General features: G+C 43.5%; 1 pseudogene; it reads left to right on the forward strand.

The window, feature by feature from the left end:
* The first annotated feature begins 367 nt into the window (after positions 1-367).
* On the forward strand, positions 368-1,973 carry LOC126949261 (protein FAM214B-like; annotated as a pseudogene).
* Positions 1,974-11,256: the final 9,283 nt, after the last annotated feature.

The following is an 11,256-nucleotide window of genomic DNA, read 5'->3' on the forward strand; positions in this document are numbered from 1 at the left end:
AGTAGTTTCTAGTGTGAGTCTAGACTGAGCAGGCTTCACTGCCCTGGGAGAGGTGAATGCAAGACCTTTGTTGTTTGCTGTGGTTTGAAAACTCTGCCTCTACTACCACCTCCTCAAGTGCAATGGGACCCACAGAACTACAGGGCCCTGCTGAGCCCAGGAGCTGCATGGAATGGTGGCAGTCACCTTGCCAGTGCAGTGGGCATGTATCAGACTGCAAGCTAGGGGGAGGAACAAGGCATCAGTTGGGAAGAGGGGATGCATGGCTAGACTTGAGCCCTCTTCATCCGGATGTCCCCAGATCCCCCAGCACAGGCCAAACATAAAGGCCATGTGGGGGTGACTCCCCTGACCCAAGGGGGGCTTCATGTGCTACATGTAGGCAGAGCTGTCTCCATCCTCACAGCCAGAGGCTGGCCCTTCGCAGCCTCCAGTCAGGCAGGGAGCCCTCCGGGGTGGCCTGTTCATGGGCTACAGCCCAGTAAGTGGAGGACGGGGAGCAGCAACATCCCCCAGGGTCTACCAGGTATCCCTCCAGCTGGTGCCTCTGAGCCTCATAGGGCCCAGAAGCGACCAGCCTCTCCCACTGAGGGTCCCCAGGTACTGGAGAGAGGCCCTGGGCTGGGGGCCAGAGAGGGATTACCCCTTGAAGAACCATCTCCTGTGGGGCTCTTGGGCCCAGGGGCACTGGGGCTGGGAGCAGGTGTGGCCAGCCACCATTTCTCCCACTGTGACCTCTGTGTTGTGGAACAGGGAAGTAGTGCTACCTGTTATTGGACTTCAGGGGACTGGAGTCCCCCCTGGCCCCAATCCTATGCTTCCTGAAATGCTTTGCACACCAGAGACAGCCTCCCCAGATCCAGGGGGACAGGGGTCCCCGGGGGAGTCCCCAGGGCCAGCCCTCTGGGCCAGCTGCACACGCTCGACACTGATTTGCAGTCTTGCACAAATAAGGGGTAAGAGCCCAGTGGCTGGGGTGGGCAATGGGGGGAGCCTCTGGCCTAGGGAGTCCTTGGCATTGACAGTGGGCACAGTCCCAAACATACACCCCCAGTCCTGGACCTCCAGGCCCCTGCCCCACCAAGCAAAGGCTGCTTCCTGCTGGAGAAGCCCCAAATGTCAGTTTCAAGGAAGAGGGGCCAGCCCTTTGGAGGTGCCAGGGAACCCTGGGCCACCCCACTGCTGCCAACAGTTCTGATGCCCAAACCATACTCTTCTGGAGCCACCTGCTGCCTGGGCCCAACGAGCCTGTTTTGGACCCAACAGACTGCAGTCCCATGGGGCGGAGGCTGAGAGGTGCCCATCACCCGAAGCTGAGCCCACTTTGAAGCCGCTGGAAGGGGCCAGGCCTGCTGAGCCCCCCTCGTGCCTCCCCTGTTCCCACCCCTGTTGTCAGCTGTACCCTGCTGGTCAACTTTGAGGAATCACTGCTGCAAGGACGCTTTGCACCATCTGGCCACATTGAGGGCTTCAAAGCAGAGACTGGAGCTAGTGGGTCCTACTGCCACCACCATGTCACACTGCCTGTCACTGTCACGTTCTTTGAGGTTTCTGAGCAAAATGTCCCCACCCCCTTCCTGGGCTTCATGGATCTGAACTCCCCAGGGAGGAAGAGTTACAGCGTGCCCAAAGTGGGCACTATGCAAGTAACATTTAACCCCAACCAGACTATGGTGAAGATGTTCGGTGACCTTTGACTTCTTGGACATGCCTGCTGCCACATGCCCTTCCTGTGCCATTGCCTCTTTTTGGTGCCTGTGGATGAGCAGAAAAATGCTAACCCCACCTACTGCCTCCTCTGCTACTTGCTGCACCTTCGGTTCTGTAGCTCCCGCTCAGGCCTCTTAAGCCAGAATGGAGATCTCTGCCTGCTTTTTTCCTGCGGGCGCCTGGAGCTGGACGCAGGGCTCCCCTACGAACTTCAGGCTGTGACTGAGGCCCCTCTTAACTCACGTTATTCACCTTTGCCCTGATTGCCAGCACTCTGAACCAATGTGGGTTCAACTCTGCCCATCTTGCCCATCCCATAGATGGAGAGATGGCAAGAGACCCTTCAGGCTCGAGTTAAAGCCCTCACCATGCTCATGTCCAGATTGATTATTTGGGTGTTTGAAGCTTCTGATCCTTACTACACCCTGCCCTACCTCGGGTCCTCCATGTGCCTGTCCCCTCCCTTGGGTCTCCCAGGCCAGGTTAGGTAGTAGGGAGGAACTGGAGCCACCCTGAGGTTATCGCAAGGTCCCAGGCAAGTCATGCCAGCGTGGCCTCCCTGTCCTGAAAAAGGACCACTTATTATTTTATTTATTTTTAATTTATAATGTATTCAAATTGGATTGACTTAGTACCTCCCACACCTGATCATTGGCATCACCCCCCTCCTTTCCCACTCTCGGATATTGCTCCAACCTCAGGAGTGGAAGAGGCTTATGTGGGGGGAGTAGGAGAACTGCTCTCCCTCAGCTGAGGGAAGAGGGCTTATTCCAGAGGGACTGAGTCAGTAGCCAAAGCCTCAGCTTGCCCTGTCCTTCCCCTAGTCCCTTCACTTCCCCTACACTCTGACCTAGCTCTGAAAGTCAAATTATACATATGCATGTGTGCACAAGCTTGTCTTTGTGTGGTGTGTGTGAGAGAGAGAGAGAGTGCATGTATGCACACACACAGAGGTTAACCACCCCTCACCTATGGTTCCAGACTCCAGTTGTCCCTTTCCTCCTACCTGTGTCTCCTTGCTTTGGGGTGTGACTGAGGAAGGTGTCCAGGGAGCAGAGTCAAGTCCAAGCACTGGGGTGCCTCCTCTCACCTGGCCAGACTCTGATCCACCTACCTCATCCGGGGTAAGTGGCAACTCTCAAACTCAGTCATGTGGTTTCCAACTGTCCCATTCCCCACTCCAGACTCTGACCCAGCCTCAGTCCTGACTCCTGGGGCTGGCCTGAGGGGAACAAGCATTTGTTGAAACTCGAAAAAACAAAACAGGAAAATATTTTACCTGGTACTTTTTTTTAGAAAAAAAGAAAAAGATTTTAAAAGAAAGATTAAATTATTGTTTGGAAACTTGAGAAAGTTTTCAGTTAACATTTTTCAGTTAACATTTGCTCAAAAATAAAAATCACAAAACAAAGGAGGAAACAAGATGTCATGGGGTGGGGGGATCAAAGAAAAAAAAAGAAAACCTGCCTCTACTCAGACATTGGGACAGTACTTCTGCATCTGAGGGTAGTGGAGGTAGTCGATGTGACCCACGGCTTCCTAGGAGGTTATAATTGTCACTCAAGAAAGTTATGAATTAAGAGACCCCCAGTGGGATCTCACTGTGATTACGCAATGATCTGGATTTGTTAGAGTGCCCTTGTAGTAAACAAATATCCATGGAATTTTTCAAGGCAGAATGCAACTGCAATACACATGGCAGTGAAAAAGTAACTGCACTGCGTGGTATAAACTGACTAAATTTCATCTCCCTCTACATCTCACATTGGAAGGAGACCAACCTGCTTTGGAGCAAGTGTTCAGTGTTCTTGGACAATTCGATTAAAGGGCATGGGAACTCTCATAAGAAGATGCTGAGCTTCAGGATAAGGAGGCATAGGAGAGCTCTTATGTAGTTAACTGGAAAAATAGGGAAAATGTCCATATTTAAATTCCAAGTTTGTGGGGCAATTCATTCCAGTTGCAGGTGAAAAGGTGTTTTCCTAAAGCTAATAAAACATAGGCATTTGGGGCATGTAATTCTTTAGCTATGACATTTGGCTTGCTAAATATTTTCCAGTGAAGGATTTTGAATGTATATCTCTCCTTTAATTTTCATTAATGATGTTGAGAAGTAAGCTATCAGTTTATTGTTATTTCTTTATAGGTAATTTTTCTTTTCTCTAGCTTCTTTTACAGTCTATTTATCTTTCATATTCTATAATTTCAATATGATGTGTCTAAGTGTGATTTTCTAATTTATCCTGCTTGGTGTTCATAAGGATTTCTGAATCTCAAGATTTCTTTATTTCTCCAATTCTGAAAACTTTTCATACATGATAATTTTGAATATGAGTCTCTCCCATTATCTCTGTTATTACTCTCTATAGATGTGTATTATACCCTCTCACTTTATCTTCCCTTTCTCTTACCTTCCATGTTTTCAATCTCTTTGTTCCTCTATGCATTCAGAGTAATTACTTCATATCTACCTTCTAGTTCATTAGCTCTCTTTTCACCTGTGTAACTGAAATTTTTTAATGCCAGTGGTTGTATTTTTTATTTCTACAGGTTCTAATTGGTTCTTTTTTAAAAATCTGCTTGATAGTTTCTTATACTTTCAATACCTCTTTTATATTCTATACTCAACATCACTAATACCTGAAGTTTCTACAGGCCTGATTCTTGATGTTTCTTTTGATCCCCCCACCCCATGACATCTTGTTTCCTCCTTTGTTTTGTGATTTTTATTTTTGAGCAAATGTTAACTGAAATTATATCTTAGGAATATTTTTGAGACTTGGAATCAAGGTGCATGCCTTCAGAAGAATTTGTGTTTGCCCTTACCGGGCACCTGGAGACACAATGTAACCCAGAATATTTTGAATTATCAGCTTAGGATTTCTCAGCTCATATAAGCAATGGGGATTCTAGACTTAAATCCAGTGGGAGTGACTCACTGTTATGAATCTTTCAGGAGAAATTTATCCTTCCCAGCATTCCAAGGGCAATTGTATTTGCTGGACTCCTCTTGAGGGGCACTTTAGTCTCTATTTCCTTTTTTCACAGAAGATGTCGCCTTTTAGGAGAGCCAGCTTTCTTCGAATCTTTAATCCTATTTCCACTTTGCTTAGAACCTGAGATTTGTCTACTCTGTCCCCAATATGGCTTTCTCTGTATTTGTGCTTTCTTGTCATTTTTGGCCTCTAAAAATTTTCCTTTCTTGCCAATAAAACTATGCATTTTTTAAAATGTATAATTTTTTCCAACTTCACTTTCTTTTTTAGGTGCTTTGCACCAGAAGGATTTTTTTAATATCTAGTATTCATATTGCCAGAAACAGAACTTCTATTTTTCATTTAGTTAGCTATATCAAGTTTCCCTAGCCTTTTGAATTAAACCAAATGTGAAACTTTAACAGGAAAGGATTGACAGAGAGGTTTGCCAACTTTTTATTTCATAAAATAACAATAACCCAAAAAAAAGCGAAAAAAAGCAAAAAAAAAAAAAAAAAAAAAAAAACCCTCCTACTTTTACCATCATTCCATAATGGAATGTTGAGAAGACATAAGAGAAGTAGCCTTTAATTTAAATTTACTTTATTCCAAATGCTAAGATTGGTGACAACTTTGTCATAGACTATCATTGGTCCAGGAACTGGCATTTGGGAACCACTGAGCTATGTCAGATGCCATGAAGGTCAGTCTATCTGATCGTATACTCACTATAGGCTCTATTAACTAGAGATTCCAACCACCACCATCAAGCCAACGGCCAGATGAGCTAATGCCATTACATTTACTTGCTTGCAATTGAACAAATAACTTCCAATTTACAAAAGAAAGAAAGAAAGCATGGGAGGTAAAGTCGAAATCCTGAATCTCACCTCTATTTGGGAAATTCATCCAACCTCTTACCCTCAGTTTCTTCATCTGGGATAGCAATACATTACCCATATGGATATTTTGAGGACTAATAGGAAAGTTCATTGGGGTTAATAACTTCTCTATTAGTCCCCTCCCTGATAGAATACAAACTAAATTTCCCCCAAAAGGAATAAGCTCCAAACCATTTACAGTAGGGCTTTCTTTTCGATATGACTCTAGAACAGGCAATGTGCCCAACTGGTTCCTGTCTTTCCTACCATGGAGGAACAAACTTTGGCCAGCTAAGAACTCTGGGAGAATAAATTTTGCTGGCAAGAGAGATAACCTCACCAAAATTTAAACTCCATGGAAGCTGGAACTTTGTTCGTAGCTGAGTTCTCAGTACCTATTACAGTGCTTGGCACATTTAAATGTTCCATAGATGAATGAGGAATAAGAAAATAAATCAGAGCCCTAGAACAAAATGAGTCACAATAAAACTGCTATCAAAATTACCCAACAGGAGTGGGAACCCTGTGTTCCACTTCACAATCTTCACCCTCTTCAACCCTCTTCTCCCCACCTCCCAATTTCCCCCGCCATGCAATGCTTCTCCAACAAGTTCTGCACAGTCCCAGAGGCGGAACCTGGCTTTGGGAGAAAACAGGCAGAATTAAATTCAATATGCAGAACCATCTTTTCAGGGTCCTTGCAATCTGTGCACAAGTCTGTCATGCTGTAACTGCTTGTACAGTGCTCACTGGTGGCTCTGAAGACCTTCGGGAGCATCAATCAACTGTATAGAGGATGGTCAGCTACGAGCTATGAATAACAAGACTAATTAACATTCTCTGAGCATTTTCATTGTGCCAGGCTCTATGCCTGTTTTATATGTATTATCTCACTTCATTCTTAGTGAAACCCAAGGTAGTTACTATTTTCATCCCCATTTTCTAGATGGTGAATCTGTGGCATAGAAAGGTGAAATAGTTTGTCCAAGGTCACAAAGCTGATTCTCTGCAAAATCCATGCTCTTAACTATGGCACTATATAAAATACAGATTTTATAGCACTTCCAAGTCTTTGGCATGGGTTGTATGTAAGCATATTCATATTGTGATGTGAATTTTCTTAAATAAATCTCATTCCTTTTGATTTTCTTATACTGGGATATAAGTTGAAAAGATAAATATGAAAAAAGAAAACCAAGTCTAAAAGCAAAAGTAGAGTTTGAAGTGACTAGAGTGAAAAGAACAACACTGCTCTTCCTCCTTCAATTGTCTTCTTCCTCCTCTCTATACCTCAGTCCTGCCTCTTTACCACCATCACCCCTGTCTGATATAATATCATTTCTTACCTTCACTACTACTGCAAAGGCTTCCTAACTGATCTGCCTCCACCCACTTTCACCCACCTCCACTGCCCCCCACACCTGCCACCCCGTCCTATCAATACTTCAAGCAAGCAAGCAAGCATAGGATGTTTTAAAAATCACCAGAGCCGTTTTTAAACACAGCCCTCATTATGGCCATCCTCCTGCCTAACACCTTTTTCTATTGCTTTCTTTTACATTCAGGAGAAAAGCGAAAGTCCTTAACAGGGCCAACAAGGCCTTTCCTGTCCAGGCCCTGCCTCAAGCCTCCAGCCACATGGCCTCTGCCCCTTGTTTCCGGCCACATGGCTTCTGCCCTTTGTTACTTCTACTTCAGCCCCAGGGCTTGTGTGCTTCCTGTTGTCTCTGCCTGACCAGCTCTGCCATCGCTTCTCCACCTAAGGGAGTCTTTCCTGTCTTCCAGGCTGCTTACCATGACCTTGCCTACACAGAGCACCCATGTGCCTGCTGCATGAGAGGGGCTCAGTAGATGTGGTTAAGGGAACGAATAAAGGAATGAATTTCTGGTAGTCCACATATCAGGTCTGTGGGCACCTAGTTTTAATATTATATCCTCCTGAATGATGAGGCTGGAATTCTTTCACTTTTGGCCTCCGCCATGATTGGCTCTGGATATAGGTCCAACCTGGGCCTGCAGGTGGGCCTCATGACCCAATCCTATCAGGGAAGACAAAAGCCAAGCCTACTCAGAAGGAAAGCTGTTCAATGAGATAATCAAATGGAGTGATCTGTGTCTCAGTTAAAATCAACAAGTGACCAGGAAGCCAGGAAGACAGTGGGTGATGTGCATGTGTCCTCCTGATTAATGCAGCAGCAGGCCAACATCATGACTTCTAGCAGAATTAATTGGAACAACCAGGTGGCCATTCCTGAGTTCCTGCTCTTGAAAGGTCAATTACTTTCTCTGGACACTGAAACTCAGCTGCTTGTCTGAACTCTGTATGCCCATTACACTTCTCACATCTCCCACTGTACTCCTCATACTCTCTGCCTGACCCTTCCCATCACATCCTCATGCACACCATGGCTGTCCTTCTCCAGCTCCCGCAACCTTTGAATAAATACCAAGTTCCCCTAAGTCACCAACCCTCAGGGGGCCAGCAGTATCCAATATTCCATCCCCAAGCCTCTCATCATATTAACTAAAAGAGTGGCAGTTAAGTATGTTTTTTGGGCTTCAAATCTGGTTAGAATCTAAAAAGGATATGGTCCTGTGGCAGATACTATGATCGACTTGCTTCAAATTTATTATAACCTCATTCTCATGTTTTCCTGTGCTGAAGAGGCCAGGAAGCCCAAAACTATGTTTCCCAGACTCCCTTGCAGCTAGGATTCCAGAAAGACTCTCCAGTATGCTCAAAGGAGATTTGAATTCAAAACTGAATGAATAGAAAGGGAACACAGAGCCCATATCTGGCATGAACTGAGGCAGAAGCAGCATGTTCTGCAGTCAGCACCTTCTAATTCAGTGATCTCCTGCAGCAGAAATGTAACTTTTCTGATTATGGATGAGGCTATATATCTCTGAAGGTTGGCAGTTCCTAGATGCTCATCCTAGAGCCAGCTCTTCCAACCCCCCAAATAATTTTGTAGCCACTTAATGTTTGCTAATAAATCCTGTTCTGCTTAAATTAGCTAGAGTGATTTCTGTTGTATGAAGTTGAATCCATCAGTACAAGCCCCAAAGAGTGACCTGTAGGCCTTTGGGACACTAGACATAGACTTGCTCAGTCTTTTTGGAGATCTTGCCCCAGGGCCAGGTCATTTCTCATCTGTGACAATTAGACCCTTGGCAGCACCTTTAAGATATCACAAGTCAGCAAACTGATGTCCAGCTTTTAGCAACACCAGGTTAAAGGATCATTCCCAGGAAGAGTGAGTCAATTCACCCAGGAACCAGTCCCTATGTTGTTGCCTCTAATTGCCTCTTGCTTTCCTTATTTACTGGCTTTGCACTTCCTTTCTTATTTGTCCATGAGTCAGCAAATGGACTTCCAAGGAACTCCTCATTCCTACTTGTAGGGCTATGAACCAAAGTTGTAGGCTTCTTTTACCAATCACTTCAAATATAAATAGTCACCCCTCTATATGCTCTGTTGCACTCTGTATACACTCCAATGTAAAGCTTGTCACATTATATTATCATGATGTGCTTGCTTCCACTAGACTATGTCTACATGAGGGTCAGGTCAGGGTCTATTTTATGGAGTATTGACTTCCTAGTGCTTAGTACTATGCTTTGCATGCAGTAGGTACTCAACAAATAGTTCTAGAGTTTTTTAATGAATACATAAATGTATGATATAAATGTGATGTTTCTTGCAAAATTTCAGAGACTTTTTCTAACTCCTCTAACTAATCAACAAAACACTACTACAGAGAGAAAGAGGATTGCCAGAAGACTACCAATTGAGCAAATAGACTATTCTGGAATTGGTAACTCACATAAAAAATTGCATAATCTCGTGCTGCCTCTGGGGAATGTTAAAATTCTACAAAGTTATTGTATAACTCTATGAAGCTCTTTCCCCATATTATGATTTTCTTGGGCTTAGAATTGAATATATCTCAATATTATATATTAAGGTATAATTATAATGAGATATTTGAAATCCAAAATAAAATTCTTTGACCATATCAAAGTCCTCCTTGGCAGTTCCTTCTCTCGAAGATTGACATTCACAGATCTCCAGTTACACCCATGCTCCTGCTCACAGTTAGCAACACACAAATGAATAGCAAATGGTGTCAGAAAAACAATCCTGAACACCTGTGTATGTTTGTTTGCTTTTGGCATTTCATTCAACTGCTAGCTATAAATTAATTATCATAGTCAAAATTAATTTATTTCCCCCTCCTCTATTTCCCAGTAGTACTTTCTTTATTCTGCAATTATGGCACCTAGCACATTTTCCCATGCATTGCAAAACTAATGTCTGCTCAGAACTCTACAATTTATAAAGCATTTATTACATATATTTAAGTCATCTTATTCTCATTGCAGTCCTATGACTTAGATAGAACCAGTATTAATAAGAAATGAGGAATAGAAACCTGAAACTCAGAAAGGGAAATCCTGGTCTGAGTAGGTAGCTAACAAATACCAAAGTCAGTCTGAGCTCAGGCCTTTTGGTTCAGAGCCTATATGCGTCACACACACTTCACGGAACAGGAAGTGACTATAATAGGTTCCTCATGGAAAGTCACAATGTGCATAGCTCTTTGTAAGCTCTGATAAATGCTACATTAAGAAAACATATTTAGTTTTAACGTTTTCTATGGCTCACCTATTAATATACTGTCGCATTGAGTTGCCCCGCATACTGGTTTAGGAATTGCCACACCATTTATTCAAAGATTGATACAGAGCCACAACTATTATTGAAATGAGGATCCTAGGTGATTAATTAGCTTAACTCACTAGCCAGCTGACTGGTTCTCATATACTAGGCTCAAAGCACTTGGATTCAAATTTATGCCACAGCATTTTATAAATGATATTTATTATATTAATACAAGCTGTGAATCTACTACACTGTTACCCAAAGAATGTGTCTGTAACCAGCTGAATCAGAATCATGCAGGGTTATTATTAATAATTCATGAAGATTCCCAGCCTCTGTGGTAAAGATACCAGATCAGAGGTCTCATCTTGGGGAGGAGACACAATAACATAAGATGCTGAGACCCAGTCTAGTTAGTAGCCCACTGTTTTCCCAATCCTAGGTGGAAGAGTAGCCCACTATTTTTCCATTTCTAGGTGGAACTGTAGTCCACTGTTTTCCCAATCCTAGGTGGAATAGTAGTCCACTATTTTCTCAATCCTCGGCCTGCACATCATAGGTGTTTAACAGATTCTTATTGATTCTGCTGCTTTTAATTTTTGTATGCCCACAAAAGTTTGAGGACTACTAGTCACCTATATAGCAAACCACAATAAGAGAAATAAGTATAGATAATAAGTAAATGGGAAAAGAAAATAAGAGAGATAAGTATGAACAGTGTTAGGAAGGACCAAGGTAAAGGTAATCAATTCTGCATAGAAGGCTCTAGAAAGACATTACAGAGCATATTACAGTTGAATTGGGTCATGCAGAATGTTTTGTAATTAGTCAATCAGAAAAGCAATATAAAAGCACCATCCATGGGAGAGCAGGCACTGGCTTGGAGAAGCAAACATGGGGAGCAGAGGGCAAAGGTGAGGGGAACAGAAATATGTGGGATGCTCTGAAGCATCTTGGATAATGACAATGCATGTGTGTCTGCACCTGAATTCTTAGAGCGGTGATTGATCTCAAGAGCAAATTG

Source organism: Macaca thibetana, chromosome 2 (assembly GCF_024542745.1).
Source record: "Macaca thibetana thibetana isolate TM-01 chromosome 2, ASM2454274v1, whole genome shotgun sequence".
Taxonomy (NCBI): domain Eukaryota; kingdom Metazoa; phylum Chordata; class Mammalia; order Primates; family Cercopithecidae; genus Macaca; species Macaca thibetana.